Genomic DNA, 6,000 nt, shown 5'->3' on the forward strand with positions numbered 1-6,000 from the left:
GATCAAATCCACACCTTCAAAAAAAGAATAAAGGGGGTCCTCTGTACTGTGGGCCCCTTCGTTGGATCTCTCCTTCGCTGTTCGGGCTTCGTCAAACATTGACTCGATGAATAAAGGTGACCCCGAAATCTCTACAACACTGGGCGGAGCGGAGCTAGCATCGTGAGAGGCCTCAACCCTCATCTTTACATCGGCCTCCCAAACTTGAGGAGGATCGACCTCTGTTGTTTCCCCCTCGGCTGCCGCCCGCTCTTCGAGGAAGATTAGTTCACAGGACACAAAAATATCATCCTCCTCGAGCTCATCCCTAAGCCAAAAAAGTGAGTCCGAGTCGGGTGCTTGAGAGCTAGAACTGTCCTTTGGCTTATAGTCCAACCTTCTCCTTGGTTTCTTCTCCTCTGAGCTCGGGGAACCTAGAGTCTTTCTTTTCTTCTTCTTCTCTCCTGCTGTAGCCCCGAGCTGCCTCGAAGCAGAGGAATTAACGTACAGGTCCTCGTCCCCTACTGGAGGCCTAAGCTCAATGTTCTTAGGCATGACTGCGAAAAGAAAAGAAAGGAAATGAGAAAGTGATGCTAAAAGGGGAGCCAAATGTTACTTATCCGGGAAAGAGATCTTACCGTGAGAACAAGCCTCCCAACGGCCCTACAAGAGTTTGCGCCATGTGCTCCTGAATAAGGCATATACAAACAAATTCCATCGATCCACTCCTTGAACTGAGGAATGGCATTTGGTACTTGAGCATCAGCTGCACCACCGCAAATACTGGTATGGAAAAAAGAGATGAATGAAAAATCGATATTTAAAGGAAAGTTGTGCTTACGTGATACATTCTAGTTCTCGGAGAATGGCATAAACTTGGCAGGGATCAAGCGGTCCTCACTCGAAAGAAGCATCCCTGCCAACCCTGATTACAGTCCTAATCGATGCTTAAGAATAGGGCTTTGCTAGCCCAACATACGAGCTTTTTCAGTCCTCCTCGGTAGATTCGGGGATTGTACAGGCGGAGTAGATGATCGATGGTGAACCAACATGAGCCGATTTTGTTCAAGAGGTTTTGAAGGAGGATTATGATCATCCATAGGGATGGGTGGATCTGACCGAGTCATACTTTATACCTCTTATAGAAGTCCAGAATAACTAGGTCCACTAGGACCAGTGTGAAGGGATAAGTATAAACACTCATATACCCCTCCACATGGGTAGTAAGGGCGTCTTTGATGATGGAGCATATGTACCTAGATACCGCCTCACACCGGCTCTACACCGACGAGGGCTTTTCGACCTTAAAATTATCCGCAATTAATCACCCCGGGGACGAACATTTTTAAAGGAGGCTCGGCATCCGGTTCATTGGTAACCACGTCCGGAGCGGATCTCTCCAGGATGACCACATCAAGAGTGGTCTCATCGACTTCGATGGTCGGTTGTTAAGAAGAGGAAGAGGCTTTTTGGGGAATAGTTTTGGAAGTCTTAGCCATTGTTATCTGGAAAAAGCTTGAAAAATATGAAGAAATGTTGAAAGATGAAAAGTCAAGTGCTGGTTTGGGTAGAAAATGAGTAAAAACTTGCAGCTTACTAAGAGACCTTGAAGAATGGAGGTAAATATATTAGAGTATGAATAAGGGTAGTCATATCCTGAAGACTCGAAGGTAGATGCTTGGTCAAAAGGAAAAAAATGAACAAAGGAGGGAAGTATTTATAGAGGCCTCACGCCATTTCACATTTAGGGATGACCTGCCGGCGGCTAACGCGTGTTTGAAGTCATAATAACACGACTAACGGGACGTTTAGGATTCTTTGTCATTTCTGTCACGACATATTGGAGAAGAAATCGAAGTGCATATGTGTCACGACCCCAAATACCAACCGTGATGGCGCCTATCATATTACTAGGCAAGCCAACCCAACAATTAATCACAACCCTTTTTCCTTATAATAATCCATTTTCTAACACGGGTTTAAATACCAAAATTCTCATAATAAGCGTTTAAAACAACAAAATATATGCAGAAGTCAAATAAACATGAAACTACACAGCCCCAAGTATCTGGTGTCACGAGTCTAGAGCCTCTAATACATGACTGAATGTCTAATACATCATAAGTCTAGAAAATGCGGAAAAGAACAAGATATGAAGGAGAAAACAAGGCTGCAGATGCCATGCAGCTACCTTGCAATCTCCGTCAAACTCTGGATCAGCTAAGGACTCTCACTCTACCGCTCGGGCACCTGGATCTGCATACAAGGTGCAGGGAGTAACGTGAGTACGCCAACTCAGTAAGTAACTAAAGTAAATAATTTCTGAAAGCAGTGACGAGCAGTTAAAAATCATATAAATGAATAAACAACAAGATAACAGGTCAACTTTATAGTTAAAACTAGTTTCGTCGAAAAATCATGAATTTCAGTTTACACACTTGGAATCATATACTTAGCGATTTCTTACAACAAAGGCTTATTTTAAAAGAAGAGTGAAGTCAATGAAAATATCATAATTGGGCCCCTTGGGCAAGGTGCCACTCAGAATATGGCCTCTCGAGCAGACTCTCAATCACTTGTGACTCAACTCTCGTCACTCAGTATTCACTCTCACCACTTAGGATCATTAATATCTCATAGTAATAGAAATCATAGTAACCACTGTGGCGTACAGCCCGTTCTGTAATTTATAGTCGACTACGCTCACTGGGGATGTACAGACTCCGGAGGGGCTCCTACAGCCCAAGCATCATATCGCTGCGGCGTGCAGCCCGATCCATATGGGTATCGCTGCGGCGTGTAGTCGGATCCATAACTCACACATATATAAATATCCTCACCATTAGGTTCTCAACCTCTCTCAGTCATTAATCTCATAGCCTCTTGGGCACAACAGTAGATATTAGGGAACTCAGTCCAAACAGTCCTCACATTTAGAAGTGGGGTGATAAAACCAGTTTTAAACATTTAAACAGGTAAAACATGACTGAGGATATGCTTTCAATAAGTAAAGTGAGGAAAAATAGTAAAAATGCCCCTAAGGGTCTCAACAGGTTGGCACAAGGCCACAAACATGACATACAACCCATAATACAGAATACAAGACTAAAGTACGGAATAATATTAGATTCCAAAACAAATACGCGGCTTAATTGTCGCTACGGGACGGACCAAGTCACGATCCCTACCGGTGCATGCACTCACGCTCATCACCTAGCATGTGCGTCGCCGCATTTATCAAAACAAGTTAAATACCGGGGTTTTGTACCCTCAGTTCCAAATTTACAATGGTTACTTACCTCACACCGGTGAAAATACTACTCCGCGAAACCTTTGACCCTCGAATCGGCCTTCACTCGCATCGAATATATCCAAAATCAGAATCACGGCATCAAAATATGCTAAGGGAACGAAGCACAAGCGAAAATAATCAATTAATACCAAAAATCTCGAAATTGCCAAAATCCGACCCCCTGGCCCACGTTTCAAAACTCGATAAAAATCACATCAATGGAATTCTTGTCCTCCCACGAGTTCATACATACCAAGAACACTAAAATCGGAGTCCAAATGACCCCTCAAATTCTCATTTTAAAGTCTCTTAATCTCTAGCCCTAATTCCTCAATTTTTGGCTTAGATTCCATAATTTATTAGGTAAATTTCACATTACAATCGAGTTTTAAGTCCAAGATTCTTACTTCCAAGTGATTCCCCTTGAATCTCTCTTCAATCTCCATCAAAAAGCTCCAAAAAGACCAACAATGGAAGAAATAAACCCCAAATTTGCGGACAAGACGACTATTTAAACCTTCTGCCTAGGCCTGAAATCCTTCTTCGCGAACGCGGTCAAAGCCTCTCGTCCGCGAAGCACAAAATAACCTTGACCAAATTTCCTCTTTCGTGATCACGACCACCCCATCGCGAACGCGATGCTTTACTTAGACAGGCCTTCGCGATCGCGTTCCCCCTATCGCGAATGCAATGAATTAAATTCCCCTGAAGCTCAGCTACCCTTTTCTTCTACGCGATGCACAGATACTCAGCCCTTCGCGAATACGGAGCCTTCCTCGCGAACGTGAAGGCTTAAATTCCAACTTCCTTAAATGACCCTTCGTGAACGCGAGGACCCTCTCGCGAACGCGAAGGTCATTTTTCTGCAGCACTGACCTGTAATTTTCTGCAGTTTCAAACTTCATGGAATGGCCCGATTGACCACCCGAAACTCACCCGAGGCCCCCGGGACCTCACGGCGTATTGGAGAAGGAATCGAAGTGCATATGTCATTTCTTGTTGTTTCCGTAAACATATTCTCTGAGAAACGAGGGGACTATCTGTATACGGGCGAAATCGAGCCTTTTGGACGCCTCGGTTATTGATGAAGTAAACAGAGTAGAGATGTGAGTGTAAGGAATTGGAATCAAGGCAAGGATCCCCTCAAATCGAGGTCCGGGTAAAACACCTACCCTCAGACAAATCGGGACCACGCCTCCAGGTCTGATTCGAATCTCTAAACTTTGGAGGACGTTATTAGATAATCGAGCATGACTAACAAAGGGTCGTGAATTTGTTCCCATCCGGATGTCACGGCATGGATCTCGGCATGTATCGGCAGAAGATGAGTGATTATTAAAACGGAAGATTTTACCTTTTATAGAATTATATTTAGGGTAAAATTCTCCTATTATATAAAGGGGGTGTGACTATTCATTAGGGGATATTGTAAATACGCATACCAAGGCAATTTACTCTTATTTTCTCTGCTATTCAAAATTCTTATTGTTGTTCATCAGTTCTTCATTATTACTAGCCCGGAGTCGAAGGTAGGCATTACATTAAAGCAGTTATTGAGTCCAGGTTCACTCCCCGAAATTGGTTTGACAATCTATCACGTCCTTTATCTTTCTAATCTGACGCAATTTATCATTTGTATTGAATTAATTCATATATCCTTAAAACCACTTATAAATTTAATTGTTGTCCGTTTTTAGGGTAAATAATCTTCACGAAGAAACACATAAGAATTGAAGATGGAAGATGTATCGATCCAGATCCGGCATTTTACCTTTTGAATATGGCTTATCACTTCACTTTATTATAAAAGAAATTAATGTAGCTAGCACCTTCACTCGCTGCTCTGGAGTTGTGTCAGCATCAAGTGCTCTTCCAGATCTCCCAGATGGTTCATAATTATGTCCAAGTAATTATGTTGGCAATTAATGGCGGAGGCAAAAATTTATTAAGGGAATTCAAAAAAACAAAAACATTAAAGACCACGACGAAATTAATTAAAGGGATTCAGCTTTTAATATATAAACATAAAAAATTTTTACTTTATATATACAGCGTAATTTTTCGACGAAGTGGGTTTGAAACCCTTCCTGCCCCTGGCTCCGCCCATGTCGCCAGCTTGATGGTTTTGACCCCAAGACTCACTAGATCGAATCTCTTCTCTATTTTGTTCATATATTTGCATCTCGGTACATAAAGCAGCTCATGTATACTCATATGGGCGGGTCCAACCTTTTAAACACTGGATTCTTCTGAACTCAATGCTTTCGATGTGGAGTACAAATTTATTTGTAAAAATTTACTGAATTATAATAAATAGTAAATATTGTCACATCCCTTTTTTTCAAACTCACTAACCCTCTTAAAAATAATAAAAGGATTTGTAAAGCTCAAAAGAGTTTTTAGATAAAAAGTGACAAAATTGTGTTCAAAAGAAAATAACTCAGAGTCGCTACCTGACATTTGTTTCGGTGTACCAAGTCACCGATATTTTAAAAAATGATTTTCCTTTTAAAACACTTTGGACTCCAAATTAACTCTGCACCAGAGATTTGGGTAAGATGGTTTATTTGACTCAGGGAGAAGGTGTTAAGCACTCCCAAGTCCCGTAACTAGTACGATTGCATACTTGATCTAGTCGGCTTCTAAAATATTCAAGTTAAGGCAAAAATATAGAAAAGCAAAATAAACACACACGGTGCTTGAGGTCATCCCCACCTAATAAAATAGAA

The sequence above is a fragment of the Nicotiana tabacum genome, chromosome 16 (genome assembly GCF_000715075.1).
Source record: "Nicotiana tabacum cultivar K326 chromosome 16, ASM71507v2, whole genome shotgun sequence".
Classification (NCBI taxonomy): domain Eukaryota; kingdom Viridiplantae; phylum Streptophyta; class Magnoliopsida; order Solanales; family Solanaceae; genus Nicotiana; species Nicotiana tabacum.